The following is a 20,276-nucleotide window of genomic DNA, read 5'->3' on the forward strand; positions in this document are numbered from 1 at the left end:
TTTATCATTAGTTTTGGAGAAAAAATATCTAGACATTTCCATTAAAGGAAAGGAAGAGCAGTTCTTTAAAGTATCAGTGTTGTTTGTACTAGCACAGTTTGGCACTTGGAAAGGAAAGAACTGGTTGCAGGTGGACTTGCAAGTTCCTTTCAGAGCCCAGGTGCAACAGGATGTGTAACCTGCTCTGCTGCAGCTGAGTGGCTGAAACAGGGTTGCAGAACCAGCAGGACAGTCTGGAGGAAGAGCAAAACAGTGTCAACAAGTACTGTACACTGTGCTGAGTTTAATACAGGGTGAAGCTTAAATTCTTCTTGAAAAGAAATGTGTGCTCTTGTTGCTGTTTAAGTTTGCCCATGCCAAGCTTTTTCACTTGAGTGTCCTATACAGGAACTAGATTGTTATCATTAAAGAACCTGAAGTTCTTCCAAGCTTATATTCAGGTCTGATGAGGCAAACATGCAAGTAAGTGACATAACAGCATGTATTAAATGTATAGGAGCCTTTTTGTTTCCCCATCCCCTAATTGTATCAGACAATAGGAGATGCAATACTTGCCTCTTTAGTGACACTGTGCTTCAACTGTTTAACAGAACTTCATTCAAACATAGATACTTGTGCAGTTGGATCTTGTTCATGAGCATCCTGAAACGACAGTGGTTCTGTGAACAGCACTGTGAAAATCTGCAGCCTGAAGAACAGCGAAGTCTTTCTCTGTGACTGACCTCACAGGTTATGCTGCAGCACTTCCCTTCGTACTCAGGCCTTCTGGTTTTAGGGTAACTTCACACGGCTGCATATGAACTAATTTACCATGAACTTCTGAGTATCTCATCTGTAGAAACTGACTTGTCTGATTTGTTGTGTAAAACATGTCAAGCCGGGAGTGTATTGTCAGTTCCTGTGGCTGAAGTGACAAGACTTAACTCACAAGACTGTGGTAAACTGATTGTTTGCAGTTGTGTGAACTTATTCTGGTAAGAGCTTTTATTAATGTCTGCTTTGCCTTCTGTGTTGAAGCATGCCTTTATGCTAAGGTATATATTCTATCATCTTCAAAAACTTTTCTTAAAAGGTTGCGGAAAGGAAGGAAATGTAGCAAATGCCGAACATCAAGTGGTGTTGTTGACAATTATTAATCTATTGGCAGTAGATTAAAGAAGATGGCAGATGATGGCCACTTCTTCCCTGTTTTCCCACAAGACTGGACTAAAAGTTTTCCCCCACCTTCCCCAAGTGACATGAATTAGTTACACAGTTCCTGGGGTGACTGTTTAGTGACCTCCTAGTCATAAAAGCTTTTATGAACATCAGAAGTCTAGAGTTGTAAATATGGAACTTCAAAATGGTGTGGGGTTTTTTGATTGTTTGGATTTTGTTTCTGGAATAGCTAGCATAAAACTGAAGGCTGGCCCATTGTCAGGCCAGCAGACTTCCTTTGTGGTGATTCCTTCCCTCTTGTGTGAAGTTTTAATCTTCAAAATATCAAGTGGAGAAACAAGCAACAAAACCAAAGGAAAACAAAAACGGGTAGCTTTCCTTTTAAGTTATTGGTGCCCCTGAAAGAAGGGACACACTCCATTCTGTCCTTTACTGTGGATTGTTACACCTAGTGTGTGGCACCAGGGAAAGCAGTAGTTCGTGCAACCTGGAATCTGCTGAGATTGTGCTTGTGTAATGTGCTTGTGTAGATTGTGCTAGTGCTTGATTTCTCCCTGCTGGAAATCTCAGAATCTCCCCAGCCTAAACTATGCTTGATTAAATTAATCTGTCCCACAGTGGCTTGTTCCATTTTGGGCCTAAGATCTTACTCAGCCAGGCCTTCTCGGTTATGAGACCCAACTGGCTGGGAATGCGGTCATTTATAGAGACTTAAGTAACTATAGTTAGGCCTGGGCTCCTACAGTTTACATTGTCCAAGTGCTGGTTTGTGAGCTCTTACTTTTAGAAGAATTATGTTATAAGCTGAAGGGGAAAACAGGCAGTTAACTCTGGCATTAGGTTTTCATGGAATTAGATGGTCCAAGCTCTAACAATCCCTTTGCTTCTAGTCACTTATTTTATCCTTCTTAGGGTAGAAAAATTTGTGATGTGGTTTTCAGTTAATGACAGTCTAGCGGTTTGCACCTTTGGCTCAAGATCCAGCCTCTTGGAGGACAGAGGCTTTTGGGCTCAGTGCTTCACGTGAGTTTGGAGCCAGGCAGAGCCTTGTCCAGAGATGCTGGTGGAGCAATGCTCAGAATGGAGCAGGGGTTGTAATGCATGCTACTTGCTTTCTTCTGTGAAGATAAAGCTGAAGCAAGAGATGAAGTCTAGTTACCATTTCTGGAGTGGGAAAGAGAGAGGTATAGGTGGGTAAGGGGGATTGACACAGTAGCTTCCCTTCACTGGTACACTTAGGGAAAGAAAAATACCATGCTCCATGAAGTTTGTGAGAACATAAAGCTTTGAGAAGATATTCAAAACTCAGCAGTATTTTTCAGTTAAGTTAGAGCTTTGTGGGGCAGTAGAAAAAGGTATGAGGAAAACTTATAGCTAACAGTAACGTAATAAATATTTCTTTAGAATTTAGGCACCTCTGGCTGACTGCTTAGTGTTTTAGTCCTTGAAAAGTACCTTGTGGAATATGCAGATTTCTGTAGAAAAAGTTTTTGAAACCTTCTTTGCCTGATTTCACCTTTTAATAGTTTGATTATCAAATTGTGCAAATTGTCATTGTGCAAATTCACTATGTCCATGTTAATTAAACTTGCAGTGTGGTGTTGTTGTAGCCTTTTTTACACTTATTCTACACCATTGAACTCGATGTTTTCCCTACTAATTTCCTTCGAGATAGATTATCTCTGGTGTCTGATTTGCAGATTCCATTTTCTGTCTCAACTGTCTGTGCAGAGACCAAATTCATGTCTGCACTTGATGACTACCATAGTTAGCATATCCTAAACTGAACTCCTTTCAGCCTTTCCTTTCTCTAGCCTCATTAAGTCTTCTCATGGCTTTTGCTTATAACTTTGCCATCATCTTATTATTTTCCCGCAATATCTCATGCTGCCAACTGATGCGTCATTAAATCAACACATTGATTTTTCAACATCTGTTAGGTGCCACTGGTACCTACTACATGAACCTGTTGATTTCTGTATTGACAGTACAGACAGGATCTGTCTAAATTTGTGTGCCTATAAAGCACATACACACTGGGCCTATATCAAAAACAGTCCTTCCAGGTTGCTCATACTTGCAGGATGCAGGCTGCAGTCACGCGTCTCTTTGATGCACGACAGCATAATAGAAAGTGCTGCTGAGGCAGGACGTGGGGTGGTTGGGGTGAGGAAATTAAGCAAACAATGTTTAACTGTCTGAAATCTCAAATGAAAGAAAAACTGTCAGCCTGTGGGAAGTCACAATTTAGTGTTGCAGCTCCTTGGCAGAGTATGACAACTTAGTAGCATCTGCATAAATCTAAGATACAGCTCTGAGAGCTGAAAGCATGTAAGTGCAGTAGTATGGTTTTTTTTTTTCTTCTGGGTTACTTTGACATGTCTTTTTCAAGATGCTTGTGCAGAGGCCTTTTGCAGTATTTCTCCAGTGATTACTGGCGAACCAAAAGAAAACCCCGTGGTAGCATGACTGAACTGTGGATTGCGTTACCATTAGAATATTATTCAAAATTTCCAGTTTGGATCTGTCTGAACACAGAAGATGACAATCCCTGTCCTGGAATTCTTAGAAGTGCTAAGTTTCTCTAACAATCTTAAAAGTGATATAAAGATGAAAATCTTCTCTAAAATGAAATTTATGAAGTAATATAAACTGCACAAATAGACAGTTCTCTAATACAATAATTTTCATTTCTTCCTAAGTGATAACACTTAGACTGCGGTTATTTTGTAGTTCGGTCATTGCATTTGCATAGTTTTCCAGTGAATCTATCAACTTGTCAGCTTCAAATTCTGCTTGTCAAAACTATTGTAGGTAGCCTTTAAGATTGTATCTTAACTTCTGAACCCTTTGCCAACTTGGTGTTATATTCACATTCACGTGTCCTTATGTTGGTTTGTTGTAAGGAGGGGATGGAAATACAATCAAGACTTTGATCGCTCAAGGAGTTAGCACGTGAGTGTTCTCCCTAACTTCTCAAGACTCCTTTTTAAGAAAGCTTTCTCTGGCATTTCTGCCCAAAATGTACCTTCAGCTTTTTTAGTAATATTGAAATGGACATAACAGTTCTGCGACTGGCCTGGGAGCACAGGTGAGTTCTGTTCCTGACCTTGCCACTCTCCAACTTGCTGTGTGATCTTGGATGAGTTATAGCCCCATTTCAGTTTCCTTATCTGTGAAATGGAAATAACACTCATGGAGCTTTACAGTAATTTTAAGTTACGTGAAAAGCTGATAGGATAAAGTTAGAGATATAGTTAGGTAAAGTTGCAATACTTGCAGTTAACTTTTATACACTACTGCAACTCCTGTAGCATATTAATATGAAGAAAATTATATATAGATGGAATATGGAGGAAATTATTTCACCTAAGAGATGTAATCATTTCTTTTGATACTGTGAACAGGCAACCTACAGTGCTGCTATTTGCCATTTCATTTTATTGCCATTTCACTTCACTTTTAATTTGCTTTAATTCAGAAGCAGCTAACCATTTTCAAACTTTCAAAGAAACTGAATTTGAGTTGGGGGAGAGAAACAGAGCATGAGTAATAGAAGGAGGTGAAAATAACTGTTTTACAGGCTTTGCATTGCATTTTCCTTTCTTAGAATCCTAAAACATTTTAATTTGGGGGTAGGTAGATACTTTTATCAAGACACAGATATATTTTTTTTGCTGGCCATTGAAATGCAACTAGCTTTGAGAAGTGAGGAAGGTGTTTAGCACAACACAGCAGTGCAGCACAGTATGGCAGGGTCACAAAGAAGAACAGACTGAAAGTGGAAGGGAAAGCAGGATTTGGCCAAACTGGGATCTGGCCAGAAAGCTTGGGCTTAACTTAAGAATGGTGTTTGAAAGCAAAGTAAAAAAAACTTCATCACTTGTCTCAGTATGTTGGGCAGTTTCTTCAGCTTAGAAATCAGTATTGGGCTTTATTGTAAAGCATTCCTTTAAAATGGTGACCTTTGGAGCCAGGCTAGATTGGCATACCTTATGCCAGCACAACCTTAGCACATTTGCAAGATAAGCAAGGCTTGTATGTTAGGCCTTTTCATATTTGAAGGGCATATTCTAATAAACATACTGAACTTGCATATTACTTCTCCTGCCATCCTATAAGTTGTACTGCAAAGTTGGGTTAGCAGAAAGAAGAAATGTAGAAAATATAATACTGTCATATTGAAATCCGCTAGGGCTGCAAAGCTATATTTCTAAAAGCTGTAAAATCAAACTATGCTAAGCCGTACCTTTTCTAGAAGGTAGATAGAAAATAATGGTAAATTTCTGCAGCTGCTGGCAGGAGTTCCAGTGCTCAATTTGAGAATGGGAGGACAAACGTAAGTGATGTTTTCACTTAAATGTTTTCTGGTATGCAATTCACATGCACTTAATGTAGGGTGCCAGGCTGATCACTGCAGCTGTTTAAAATAGAAAAGCAGATGGAACAAATAGAAAGCTTTACCACACAGCTTGATCTCTTTCCCTGGAGCAGCCGTCCGTCATCGTCACCGCCGAGACAAACAGCAAAGGGAGTTTCCCTGCAGAGCTGCGATTGGGCTCGCAGAGGTGGCAGAGCTGCACGACAGCCTCGGGATTGGCTGGCCACGAACACACCTCTGGCATCTGGTTATTTCCTAAAAATAAGATACAATCTTTTACATTTCATCTGGAGATATTTTATCTTGCATTTAATATCCAAATAAATTCGAGCAGACGCAACTAACCTCTTTGGAACAGCTGTAATACTTGAGCTAAATGAGTGGAATGAATTCAGGTTGTTGGGGGGAGGGTTGTTGTTTTGTCTTTTTCTCTCATGAGGACGATGAGGCCTGTGTGAGTTGTCTATATCTGCTGTTTGTATTTTTCTGGGTGGGTATATATGGTATTGATACTTAAAGACTTTCTTGCTTCTTAACTAGAGCTGAAAGTTGTTTTTCAGATTTTATGATATACTGCCTTCAGCTTATACTGAAAGCAGTTATTCTTTTAAACCTGTTTTTATGTCTGCTCTGTAAAATTTTGTTTAACCCCGCAACAATGTCTTTCATTGTTTTTGCAAATATCAAGTCACTATTCCTGATCATGTTTTAGTGAGTTATGGCTTCTTTATTTTCATTTAAATAGATCTGGAATTTTCTTGGATTTTTTTTTTTTTTTTAAGTAAGGACTTAAAATGTTGTAAATTCCTATGTAAAATAACTTCAGACCATAACTGAATGAGAGACTTGATAATCTACAGTGAATGTTCCAGCTGAGTAAATATCTGGCATAACTGAATACATCAGAACTCATTAACCTACTTCCTCTCAAAAAAAAAAAAAATCAGGGGAAGAAAATTATATGGAAAATACATACAACTTTTGTTGTGGTTCAGATGAGATGCATACAGAACCAGAAGGCTGTGAAAAGCTAGTTTGTAAAGCAGAACTTGGGGTTTTTCCTAAGTAACAAGGGTTTGGAGAAGCACACTAAAACAGGAATATGGACTATAGGTGTTATTGCCTTGAGGAAGAAGAGGCAAAGATATGTAGGAGAATGAGATGGGAAATGGATCAGAGGGAAGATTAAAGGCAGGAGAAACTGACTACCAGAAAGCTCTTTAAACCAAAGTTCAGCTTCTTTCCTCCCCCCAATAATTGTTTTTGCTTCTGTTATATTTAAATATGGATAAAGGTAGTACTTGTTAATACTTAAATTGCAAATCAGCTTTTGAATAAGCACCTATATTTTCCTTATCTATGTAGAATTAACATTTCAACATTTTCAAAATACTAGCCTTGCTACATCATTGGTATTGCTTAACCAATATTGAACATTCCATTCTTAATCTGTGCACCCTCAATGATGGTTTTATAAGCTTTCACATTTTCCCATTAAAATTTCTTGCTCTTTGGAGGCAAGTGATGAGGAAATAACACCTGTGCTTATGGAGGAGTTACCAGCAAAATATATTTCAAATTATCTGATGCACAAGTCTCTTGATTTTGCTTGTTTAAATTCTTAACCCAGAAAAGTGACTGAGAAAAGCTTTCCTCAGAAACTTGAAAAATAAATAAATATGTAATTCAACAGCTGCACATGGAGCAATGGAATGTGAATGGTATCATTGATTTCTAATTTTTGTTGTTGTTAGTTGTAAGCTATAAAAGAAGCACAAGCAACACTTGCCATAAAGAAGACCTTTTTACTGTTGGATAGGAGTGGGGTACCTAGGAGCCTAATTTATTTTATGCTCATTTTAATAACTGGTGACTGGAATATTTTTAAATTAGTGTAATTCAGGGTAGCCGTGTGAAGGAGGGAAGCTCGTTCACTGATGCAGAGATTCCTGAAGGCCTGCTTAAAGGAAGGGGCTTCTCTGCTGCTTCCCCAACCCGTAGTTTGCTTCTGTAAGCTGTAGGTAGTCTCGAGAACAACCTGTTGTATCTGTGCCTTAAGGCTGATATAACAACTTAGGGCTTCCCTGGTTTACCAGCATTGAGACTCAGTAAGCCTAAAGTATGCATCTAGGCTTTAAGATCTAAATTTAGATCTAAATTTGAAAGGTGCAGGCCTTAGCACAAAGCTCTCCCCTTTATGTAAATGTTGCTGCTGTTTAGCCCCTTTTGCGAAACAAAGTATGCATCTCTTTCCTTTCTCCAGGGGGAAAAAGCTAGTGAGGAATTCTGAGAGTTCTTACTTTGTTATCTTAAGTGACACTACCTAAAATATTTGCTGATTCTTAGTTAGTTAGTAAAACTGGAAGCTGATGGCAGACAGCTTCAAAAAGTGTGATTGGAGAACAGATGGCATTCTGTCCTGACAAGTGCAAGATGTGTGTAGGGGAAACAAAATTCTTGTTTGACACACTGTGGTGGGCTGTGCTCTATGTATTTACTGCTCAGAAAACAGTGACATTACAGTAGATCTGTCTGTTCCATTCTTGGTCAGATAGCAGACGAAGCATGAAATAAAGAAACATCTTAACAATAATTCCAAGGTGTATTCTAGTTTTAACAAGTATAGAATAACAAGAAGAGTGAATGGAGTAGTGCAAGGATGACTGGAAGGATGGAAAGCATTTAAACAAAACAGACTGAGAGTCAGAATGGTGAAGGAGTGGATGGCACAGGATTAAAATCAGTAGTGTAGAGGATGGGAACAGTATTTCTCTTTTTCCTCCTTGTATGAAAGAATAAAGAGATATCAATGTTGTTATTGGGTGGTAGGTTGCAAGCATAATGGGATGAAAACTAATTGTGAGAGGTTTTTGGAAGGGTATTAAATGCACTGCCCCATCTCTGGCTCAGTCTGAGCAGCAGGTTGCCAGAAGCAAGCAAGGAGTGTGTTAGCAAGGCAAGTGGACTTTGAAGCTTCTACCTTATGCTGTTCTCTGGGCCTTTGGTATTGGTTGCTGGTCCTGTTAGCACTAACCAAGGGATGACTGTGCCTTTGTCCCAAACATGAGTAGTATTCCCTCAAAAACACAGAAAAACTGTAGTGAGCCACACTGCTGGGGGAGGGAAAGGATTGCACCTGCAAATCGAAAGAAAAAGTGCAGGGCTCAAGAATGTAAATGAGGGAACACTCTGTAAGGCACCTGTTCACAGGATTTACCTTGTTGAAGGGGTGACCCAAGGAGGGCTGTTAGTGGCCGAATGCTTTTTCACAGTGCTCTGCTTACATATATGAAATGAGAAGTGGGGAGCACAAAGCAAACCCCATAGTTGCTGCGATACCTGTATAGCTGTGATAGTTTAGCAGAACCCTTTTCCCCAGCGTTTTGGGTCCTCTGGTGGGAAGGGATATAAATAAAAAGAAGAGGGGAAAAGTGCACCCAAAATCTCAAAATAATATTTTACAGAGCTGATGCTTTTGGTATGAATGAGAGACTGTGTCTTTTTTTTCTGCAGAAGTTCAGCCATGAACTTGCTTGTTTGTATCCACAGCCCCAGGGAGGACTTTCCAGCTTATGTTCTTCGAATGCTGTGTATTAGCTATCAGTAAAAGCAAACAGCACTGTTAAAGCCTAAATTTTTTTATGTAGCCTAACTTAAAATCCGACTGAGATTTAAGACTGGAGTAAGTAGATCAGTCTTGTATACTTGATTAAATACTGTGTGTTCACAGTTGCTGCAGTAGCTGCTGTAATGACAAGGTAAATGCAAAAGGAACAGAGCAAGAAAATATTGATAGATAATGCTTTAGTTTCAAACTTATTTCATTTAGGGGACCTTATCATCCACTTGGAAGGAGTAGTGCTTGTTGGAGAGTGTGTTGCCTCTTGTCTTTGCACAGTTGTGCTTTTACTGTTTGAAGATGCTGCTGTTACCCTAAATTTAACCCAGGTGCAACATTGCCCCACAGAACTCCAGCAAACTCAAGTTCATGACTTTGATGTCAGGGAAATGATGCCATTTTTAAAGCTAGAAGTGGAAGGCTGTGTTAAATTACTTAGTTTTGCTTGCTTTTGGTAAGATTTTAAGAAATTGAATTGCTAGGAGATTTGATTTCTGTTTCCATCTTTACCTTAAAAAGTCGGGACCAGTTTTCATCTTCAGGGGTGAATTTGTTACTAAAATAATATTTTACAGTTCTTGAAAGAATTATTAAAGGAACAGGTTAGTTTTAGTAATTGTGGGTGATGGGTATCTAGAGATGCTGATAGGAAAGAGCTTAGTGGTGGGGTTTTGTTTTGTTTTCTCAGGATGGTTGTCACCTCATATTTGTTCTAAACAGTGTAACATCGTCTCTGTTTAACAACAAAACTTTGACTTTTTTTTTCTTTTGGATTTGTAGAGCAGTCCTGGATTTTGTCAGATTACCAATTATTTCCAGTATTTAAAAGATGCACAAGGTCTAGCATTGTAAGAAGAGTCCTTAGATTGCAAAAGGCTCAAAAGCCAAGACTGTGATTGAAAACTGTATTCTGGAGGCACAGGGGGGACTTTGGAAACACAGAGTTACTCATTTTGCAGGCTGAGTGGTTCTAGATTATGAATTAAATGCCCATGGGGACACAAGTATGTTCAAGGACATTCCCATCTCTTCTTTTTCCTTTGTAAATGTAAAGAAGAACAACACATGGAGCTCACTTCTGATTTAAAAAATAAATCAAACAGTCTTCTTCCAGTGAGAAGGGTGAGAAAGGAATATGGGCTACTAGTAGCAAAATTTCATGACACTTTGCATACTGCTGTCAGGCATTGATGTGCTGGTAATGGCAAAAGAGGATACTACACAAAGCAGAACTGAAAGTCTGTGTTGAAATGGTTTAGCACCCTTGTTTAAGTCAGGTCAGTCTGGAATCAACCATTGGTATGAGTTTGATAGTTCCGTTTGCATACACACCATCCAAATAATAATAAAAAATCCCCAAGATATACAGTTCCGATTTTAGCTATGCCCTTTAGATGCAGGGAAACCAGGAATTATTAAAATTTGTTTTACTGTAGTCTAAGAAAATTCTTGTAGGTCTTACATTTTAATGTAGATCAATAGGATAAAATGGTAGAGTGGTTTGGTTCTGAAGCTGTTGAGTCTGCTTTGGAGCAAATTCTGTTCCTCATTCTGATCCATTAGTCCATTCTTGGTTCCCAGAAACTTCCCAAAACAGTGAGACTTACAGAAATAAGTTGTAGGTTTTACTTATTGCTCCCTGTTCTTTAGCCTGTAGGGTTCATTTAGTACAGATTAGTTTTATTTTTTTATTTAAGATTCTTACATATTTTTATAACCTGAGAAATACATATATGGCTAAAATATGTCACGAATTGACAACATTATGACTGTAGCATCTCATCACATTCACTTGATTCAATAAAATGGAAATGACCAACTGGGTAACACTGCACAGAAGTGAAAACAAGTAAATGTTGAACAGCGGTTACAGAGGTATGTAGGAATGTGTTTGCTTGTAAACGGCCTTCTCTCTAGTGTGCTTTAGAGCAAATGTAGTGTGTTGGGCTTTTTTTGATATGTGTGTGTATATATATATTTGGACTCCTTGCTCTTGGCACATCTTTGCATTTGTCTTATTATTTTTTTAATATCTTGGTTATTAATCTTGGAAAAACTAGCATGTATGAGTTACCCAGAAATTTAAAAAAAAAAAAAAGAGGAGATGAGCCTCTATGTATCATGTTTCATTTTATCACTTCAGTTTAGTGAAGGGGAAAAGACACAGTGACAGAAAAGATGGAAGGCATCCTCACTTGGGAAAGCACTGATGTACTTGTCCAGTGAAACTGAAAGGGAGGTTGCAGTGATTGAGATGGTAAATAACTCAGCAAGACCAGCACATGGGGGAGGGCAAGTACAGATGTTTGGCTGGGAAAATGGAAAGTGGATTGGTTGGGTGGAAGAACTGATTAATTCATTATGGTGAGAGGATGCAGTAGTTCAAAAATAAGAAAGATAAATTTAAGTTCTCTTGTGTCTGTTCCTTCTTTTAAATCTTCAAGGAAAAGGTGAATTAAAAAAAAAAAAAAAAGTCTAGGTTTCTTTTAGAAGACAGAGGCCAAAATTTTACATTTGAATGAGGGAAATCTTTATCTTCAGTTATGCTCCTTTGTCCAGGATCTTTCGTCATGCAGCCCAGGGAATAGGCAGAGCACAAACATGTAATTAAATTCCAGAATTCATTAAAAGTCTCCTGAAAGAAGGAGGAACATATCTTTTGTGTCAGCAACTAAAAACTAAACAAATAAATAGATTTTATCAAATCTGTAGTCACTTCAAAACTCAACAAAAGTATTAACTTCATCAGCTGGTGCTATCTTTTTCTTACAATGATGAATCTTAATATAGAAATGGAGGTGGAAGCCATATAGGAGTTAATTTCTTCAAGCTAGTTTTTGGAACATCATGTATCCACCTGCTGGAAGGTAAGACCTGACAGAAGAAATCCAGAGTTTTAATAACATGGTGTGGAGTGTTTGTATGTATGTGGAGATATATGTGTCTGTATATATATAAAAAACTGTTGGTTATCTCTGTGAGGTTGGATGTAGCTTGTCCATAATACTCTGAACAGTCTAATTGTGAAGAATGGGGAGAGGACAGTAATTCCTGAATATACCAGCAGTCTGTACAGCACTGTGCCTAAATGTGCATTAACAGTGCTTGCTTTGGTAGAATATTCAGAGTCGGAACCCTGACTTGGTGGCTGTTAGAATTACATTCCCTGCACTGTGGGGCATTATGCTTTCTGTGATATCCTTTTTATCTTGTGCTTCTTGTTAAAATAAATCATAAACCTGCTGTGATAAATTGCTGATCAGGAAACACCTTGGTACCCTCAGTGCCTTAAAATAAGAGGTGAAAGAAATCTTTTGCCAAAAGGAAGCTGATAAATAATTGCCTCTTACACAGAGGGTTTGGACTGAGTTATACCATTCTGCTTCAAGTGGAAACTAAGGCAAAAATATGTAAACAGTTTGTTCAGTCACTGTAAAAGCTCCAAATACTGCAGCTTAAACCCGTTCCTCTCTGTCTTATACAGCCAGGTGCTGTAAGCTCTCTGTATTGAAAAGAATGAAATCCCACAAAGTAAATGCACTTAAGAGTAAAGAAACTTGAAACAAAAAAACACAAGTGACTAATCTAATGTTTGAGGCCACTAAATCAGAGCTTGAGAAAACATTCAATATGGCTTGATTTGGAAGGAAGAAGTACCACGATTTAATAATTTGGGTTGGTTGGCTTATAGATCAAATAGAACATGAAAATTACCATGCATCAAGATAAGTTTTGTTGATTTTGCACCTTCTGGGGCTTCCCTCCCCCCCACTGTTTTGTAATGCTACTGCTTATAAATGTTTTCTGTCAGTCTACAATTTCCACACTACAAATTCTTCTCCATTTTATTCACAGCTATAAGCTGTGGCAATAGCGGTACTTTTGTCTTGTTATTACTATGTCCTCATTTTGGAGTTTTATAGCTATACCCATATTTCTTTCTATATTAGTATTACTTTGTATTACTGAGGCAATATTACGTACAAAACCTGCATAGATATGCTGTAACTTTTCCTTAGTAAAGATTTTTATGACATTTTCTTTGACAGAGTCCATCAATGTTTTGCAGATCTTTTGATATTTGGCAGGAACATTTGAACTACACAAGAGGCCTTTTCTTTTTTCCATGACTACCACTCAGATTTGTTAGGGTTGTAAGGATTAAAAAGAAGGATTTCCCTTTGTGCAGTTACATGGCTCTGAGAACTTGCAGCAGTGGTGGGCATTGCCAAGGGGTAGAGGGGTAGGTTTAGGAGGGTAAAACTGGGCTCTGCCCACGAATGTGCAGTCTCGTCAAATAGTGGAGGTAGATTTTCCTTTTCCCTGGACCTGAAATGGTGGAAGATCGTTACAGTTGGAAAATGGGTAAAAATGTTGCTGTTCAGTAGGATTTCTGGAGCCCAAGAGCCTGTGATGTGTAAAGAAACTGCTACTAGTGAGTAAAGTCACCCCTGTATCCTGGGGCACTGGTAGCAGCTTCATGCCACAGTGCCCAAGTTTCCAGACTGAAGTTTAGTGGGAGTTTATTCAGGGTGCTGTTTGTGTTTGGAATCACTCATGCAATCTAAATTCTGTCCCCTTGAGTACTGAGATTCTCTTCAATTGCACAGAAAATGTGTTTCTCACTATGGTCACTGACCGATTAAATTCTGAGAATAACAAACTAAAATTTTAGTCAGGGTCAAGTTTAGCATTTTCCCATGTCCAACTTACATCTTCCAAACTTTTTGACGTAGGATATTATACGGATCAGGGACTAGCAAGAGTTGAAAAAGGGAAGTTCCTGTATTTGCGTACATTGTCTCAGATCTCTGGTGGAGCTGTGTTTCATTGTTGTAGTCTATTTATGCCTTCCTGCAAGTTCTGGAAATGCTGAAACTGCAGAAAACAAGAGTGTGGTTCTGAGCATCTGTACAGCAAGTTCTATTTTAATCACTTTCATCAGCTTTATTCTACAGTGAAAGCTGTGTACTGTATCTCTCCATCACGGGGGGAGGAGGGGGAATTTAAGTTGTAATTAAGACCCATTTTAATATACGATTTACATATGGAAATCACACATATAAATGTTACCGCCTTTCCTAGGACTGTCAGAGCATTACGAATCAAAAAATGGCAGGCTGAACAGTTTTGCATCAGTAATTAAAATACAATCCTATCAGTACTGCTCCTTTGTCCACGGATTCAGAATTAGGAAGAAAGATCGGAAATGTCACTTTGCTTCCCAGAGTAACAGCATCGCAAAATGAATTTGATATTAAGTAGAAGACTTAAACCTGCTCCGGATTCTGGAGGACGGAGTGTTTGATCTCCCAGGAATTTTATATTGGCTGGTTGAGGCAGTTTGAGTAGGAAACCACTGTGCACTGTTGATACTGGTACAGATACTGGGCTAAAAAATAAACCAATAGCCTGTTTTGCAAAGTTCAGAGTCGTTCTTCCTAGGTAGGTTGCATATGTTCTTATCTTCCATGTGAAAATTAAGTATTGACTGAAGCAGACAACTTCTGGTTGGCCTTTTCAGCTGGCAAATACTTTATTGTAAATGTGGGTGCATTAAGGAGGTATTGCTGCTAGCACATCCCTTAGATAATAAAAACTCTTAGCAGTTTCAGAAGATCATAATATTAAATTGTCAGTTGTTTAAGTGTCTGTAAAGTAACCAAAATATGGGAAAGAGAAGCAGAAGCTACCTTAAAATACTGCAAAAAATTGCCTGTCTCTTAAACCAACACTTTGTCTCAGAATGCTTTGTGCAGCATTTTATCTCTCAGAATGTTTCCCGTGTTTGTTAGATGGCTCAGCTCCAGAAGTACTTTAACATAGTCAGCTTGTTCTTTTCTTGTATGCCTTGCTAATGACATTTTCCTTATTTTCACTATTCAGGTCTGTAATGTGTGCCATATTGTAATTTCTTCTTCCCTGCACATCCCCGACGTACATATATTTCTTAACATATACAAATTCTTCGATGTTCTGTTGTTTCCATATCACATATAAAACGAGGTTTATCTTTCTGTCCCATGAACTCAAAATTTCATTCAGGCAGAAATGGGACTTCGAGGACTGAACTACTCTAGGATTGATTTTTTTTAAGGGCACCTTTCCGTATCACCGTCTGTTCCATGGATGCATGGACATACAGCACTCCTATAGAAACACATGGTAGATACACATAAGATTCCAAATCCTAACTATTTTATTACTGAGATGAATGTAAGAAAGCCATAGGCATAGCTGGTATTATGAAACCCCATTTTCGCTCTGAAGAAATTCAGGATCTCCTGTTATTTCCCTGCACATGATTTCAGCCTCAAATCACAAAGTTCTTTCCATAGCCTGTGTCTTGTCTAACATGTACCACGCTTAACCCTGTCTGTGGCTGCATTTCTTCACGTGTCCCTCCTGTATTCCCCTGCATCTCTTGGCAGTCTCTGAACGCTTGATAACTCTGGAGTATAATATAACATCATTTCATTCTTCTGTTTGGGGACTTTCCAAGCCGCAAGTCTAAGGGCTCCTTTCTGAGTGTTCCCATCCAAGCTCCAGTATGCATCTAATCTAACTGTAGTTTAATCTAAGTATCTGTTTCTTCTAAAGTCACTAATATATTTATTCAAGGCTAGAGAGTATGACTGTATTCTGTACCTCTTTTAACTTACTGTGACATCCTCTAAAACAGCAAAAAAGTCCTAAGGTTCCAGAACCCCTGTTCCATTATGAGTAAATATCTTGCCTTGGCTACTCTGGAGTTATATATGTATTTGCAGCATACTAAATCTTCCTTATTATTAGATTTTTAGGAATCCTTTATATAGTAATGTATTTATTTAAAAAAAAAACAAACAAAAACAAAAAAAAAACAAAACAAAACAAAACAAAAAAAAAAAAAACAAACCCAAAAAACCTGGTTATATTTAAGTTCTGTTTTCCAACCACTTTATAATTTATTTTGACATGTGAAATTTCATTATTACTATTTTTTTGTGACAACATTTTGACAAAAATACTGAGACCTTAAGTCTGGGAGCTGTAAATATGTCAAATATGCTATTTTGCTGTCACAGAAAAGATCCTGCTGTACTAGCAACCTTACATTTTGTTTAGCAGACAGGTAGCATGAATTAATTACATTGCTGAAGTCTTCTGCTGAGCATCCAGTAGCAGCCTTGACAGTGTTTTGGAGTACAACTTGATGCATTGCTGGCCAAAGGGAGAACTTGTTCTAGCAGCAGTTGCTAGGATGGGCTGAAGGTTAAATCGTTATGACAGTAACCACACTTGGAAACATAATCTGTTTTTGGAAAATTGTCTCCTGGTTGTTAGTATAGGGAAAGGAAAGATTCCTTTGGAACAGCTTGTACAGTAATTAAAATGTAAACACTGACTACATGCAATGTATAAGGTAGATTTAGACATGGATTAATCAGTATAGCAATAACAATAAAATGCATGCTTCAGTTTTGTGATGTCCCTGAAAGCAAGTGACTTTGGAACTGCATTGTCAGGCAAGTCTGAGCCTATGAAGGGACAGTGGAAAGACTCAGTTACCATTAACGTGAAACATGTCAGGCAGCCTTTAGGGCAAGTGGAATATATATTTTTTCTTCCCAGTCTTCAGGAGCAGATCAGTTTCATTTCTCATTGCACATGTTTCATGCCCAGAGCATTTTCAAGAGGCGGCTCACCATTTCTTCCCTGATGGATAGCAGGCATCTTCCTCCTGCTGTGTTCATTTTTCTCCTTGCATCTTTCTTCTCCCTAGATCCCTTAGAGTTTTCTGCTTGCCAAGTCTTAAAGCTCCTTTCTTACTTTGTGGCATTTAAGGATATTTTTTTTTTCCTATGGCTGTTGCCTTTTAGGTCCCTGAAACAGTATTCTTTCTGCCTATTTCTGCTTCAGGTCACTTTTGTATTCAGTCTCTTTGGCTCTCTTCTGCTGAAAAATGTGTAGACTGGGAAGCATCTAATAGAACAGCTGAGGGAAAGAAGTGTTAAGGCTGCTAGGCCAGGTTAGGGAATTGTGATAATCTGATTCGATCTCTTGGATATGTAGGTCATGGAGTTTTGTTTATCTCTCAGAAGCTGAATATATCTTTCTGAAAGATCTCTAATCTTTGTTAAAAATTTGAAGCAGTAGTGTCCATTTCCTGTAGTAAGAGCTTTCAGAGTTCTTGCTGCTAGGAAATGGTACCTGCAAGATACATTTGTGTAATGTCCATTTTCATTCATTGTAGCTTTCTGTGAGTTAATTTATGAATTTGAAAAATCTTAATTTTTGGGTTTTTTTTCTCCTTTTCAGACTTCTTAACAAGCCTTAGGGGTGCATATGTATATAAATATATGCATATCTATACATGCAAAAAATCAAGTCATCTCTCAACTTTCTCCTTCATAATTTGCCTTGACTGAGGTTTTTAAGCTGTGTACTAAGAGGCCCCTTTTCAATATCAAGTCAAACAGGAGACATAGAAATCCTTCCAGTATTTCAAAATAAGTTTTGACACCAGGAAAGTCATTATACTATTAAACAGTCCAACGAGCATAGTGTATACAGGAAAGGTTGTAATTTGTTCTACCTGATATTCCTACTTTTATGCATTTTAAATCAAATTTACCTTCTAGACATCTCAACCACACCATAAATGCACAAGTGGAGCTTGATCTGCTGTTCCCAATGTTCTTTTTGGAGACAGTGCTTTCCAAATTACTTTCCCATGTGTACATGTTTATTATTTTCTTTGTCCTGATGTGTGGGATAGCCAGCTGTATTCAAATGTGTTTTCATAGAACCACAGAATAGGGAAGGTAGGGAAGGACCTGAAGAGATCTGTTAGATCTATCAAGATGCCTGAGGGAAGAACCAATCATTATATCTAGGCTATGCATGAGAAATTTATTTGCCTGTTTTAAAGACTACCAGCAGTCAAGACTCTACAGAACCTCCGTTCTCCTCTCAGTCTCCTCCTCCTTAGGTCAAATCTCTTTGTGGTGTTTGGCTTTACTCCCTGTTCCCAGTCTTTCTTTCTCAGTCATCTTTTCTAGGCATCTGATCACTTTTGTTGGTGAGAATACAGGGGACAGCATTCAGTTCTTTGATATCTTTGATATGTCTTGACCAAAGCGACAGGGTATTTCTGCTGGGTAGAACAGAGAGGTGTGCTTCATCTGTCTTGCAAGCTAAATTACTCTGTATGAATCACATTAAGGTTTTGTTGTTTGTTTGTTTTTCATGTTGACCTCATGATGCCATAATCATTTATAACCTTAACTCTTTTCAAGCAGAGTGTCTCTAGCATCTTGTTGCCTTGTCCTGTTTTTGTATAGTTGAGAATTTCTGAGAGTAATAAATTAAATCTCTTCCCTAACAATTGCATTCCCTTTTTCAGGTGATTCTGGAACATTTCTACAATTTGTCAAGAACGTTTAGAAGTTTAAGTTTGTCCTCTCAGACTCCCTCAGTCCTTAGAAGCTTGTATTATTGGTTCATTAATGTAAGCATTCTTTCAGTTCTATAATAAAGGTCACCATTCTGTGTAGAAGCAGTTTCAGGGGGCATTTGCTGTGAATCCCACGTGCTACATCTTTTCATGTTGGCAGTGAGCCACTGATGGCTGCTCTCTCAGGATAAGAGTTTTGTGCTTATATTGCTGTAGTCTCATTGAGAAAGAGCTTCCTTTGTTTAAAAGTCATTATTATAACATATACTAGTCTCTTCTTCAAACTTACGATCCTGGATCCAGGATCTGTTCTCAACATGCATGTCAAACTGATTTTGGCTTTCATTCAGTTGCATGTTATCATCTAGTCACTTACAAACTGTTTTGGTACATTTTTGTTTGTGGTTTTTTTGTTTGTTTGTTTGTTCTGTTTCATTTTTTTCAGGAATTGAAATTCAGCTGTCTGAACTGGTTCCTTCCCCCCCCCACTTCTTTAAACAAAAGCACGGTGTTTCTTGTTTCTCTGTTTTTTGATACTTTGCCCCCATCATCCATAAAGTCTTGAAAATAACACTAGCCATTTCAGTAAATTCTTGATATACTTAAGATTAAAGAAGCCCAGATGATTTTTTAAGTAAAATTATCTCAAGCTGTAGCCTGACTTTGTCTTCTAGTCTGACAATTTGTGTTGAAGTTGAGCTCTGAGGGTTAAAAAGGGAAATGCAGATGGTTTTGTATGAGTAATGTTACCTTTTTGTTATTTTCCATTCCACTTATTATCTGATCTCCAAATTTCAAAATGTTTGCTTTTAATTCCAGGTTAGGAGGACAATAGATGCTGAAATACTGGACCTTCTGAATTTCTGAGTTTTGAGCAGTCTTTTCACCTTTCAGGGCTATGTAAGTGTGTGTTCTATGATACAGCCATATGTCCATGTGTTGCCTATGTCACATCATCTTGTTAGGTCCTAACTGCATATGTTACTGGAAATAGCAGCTGTAGCAAATAATCCAAGTTATTCTTGACCATTGACAATATAGACCAAAGTATTAATATGATAAGTAAGCAAGGGTAATGTTGTTTCTAATTAGAATATGGACAGAATATCCAGACAAGGATTTTATTAAAATAATATCAGGTTTGCTTGGCCTTGGTACTTGAACTCTTTAACTGAATGTTAAATGGCTTGTACCAATGTTTTCCTGGAGAAATAGTAAATGTGCACTATCTTTTATTTGTCTTGACTTATTCTTTAGGTCTAATGAAAGAGCAGGAAGTCAGCTACGGTTTTTGTAGCTGAGACCAGTTTCCTAGTCAGGAAGATGCTTTTATTTAAAAAATACATTCAGTGTACGCATATACTCATTTATTATATTATGGTTAGCAGAAAAAGTTTAAAGCCAGATCTCAAGCTTTCTAGCCATTTTTGTGGAAAAAAAAAATACTTCCTAATTAATGAATACCATTTAAACATTGCAGCGATCACTGTTTATCAAATAGCTCTGAATTGTTTACCAAAGTCCCAGTAATATTCAATCAGATGAATTATAGGCATCTTTTAAGATATTTAAATTTTTAGAATTTTTGGTTTATGCCGGCATATTTGAAAATGTGAATCTTTGTTTCAGAATTCAAAAAATAGCTAAATTTCCTTGGTAATAGACTTTGACAGTTTTGC

General features: G+C 37.9%; 1 protein-coding gene across 3 annotated transcripts in view; it reads left to right on the forward strand.

Annotated features, from left to right (window-relative positions):
- The window catches only part of SESN1 (sestrin 1), an 81,280-nt gene that overhangs the window by 20,515 nt on the left and 40,489 nt on the right, over positions 1-20,276 (forward strand). Inside the window, exon 1 of one of the 3 annotated variants that reach the window (XM_071806654.1) lies at positions 19,477-19,497. The exons of the other annotated variants lie outside the window; for them this stretch is intronic. The gene's annotated coding sequence lies outside the window, so the exon portion shown is untranslated. Of the gene's footprint in view, positions 1-19,476; positions 19,498-20,276 lie in introns of those variants that run through there. 3 annotated transcript variants of the gene reach the window in all.

The sequence above is a fragment of the Patagioenas fasciata genome, chromosome 3, assembly GCF_037038585.1.
Source record: "Patagioenas fasciata isolate bPatFas1 chromosome 3, bPatFas1.hap1, whole genome shotgun sequence".
Taxonomy (NCBI): domain Eukaryota; kingdom Metazoa; phylum Chordata; class Aves; order Columbiformes; family Columbidae; genus Patagioenas; species Patagioenas fasciata.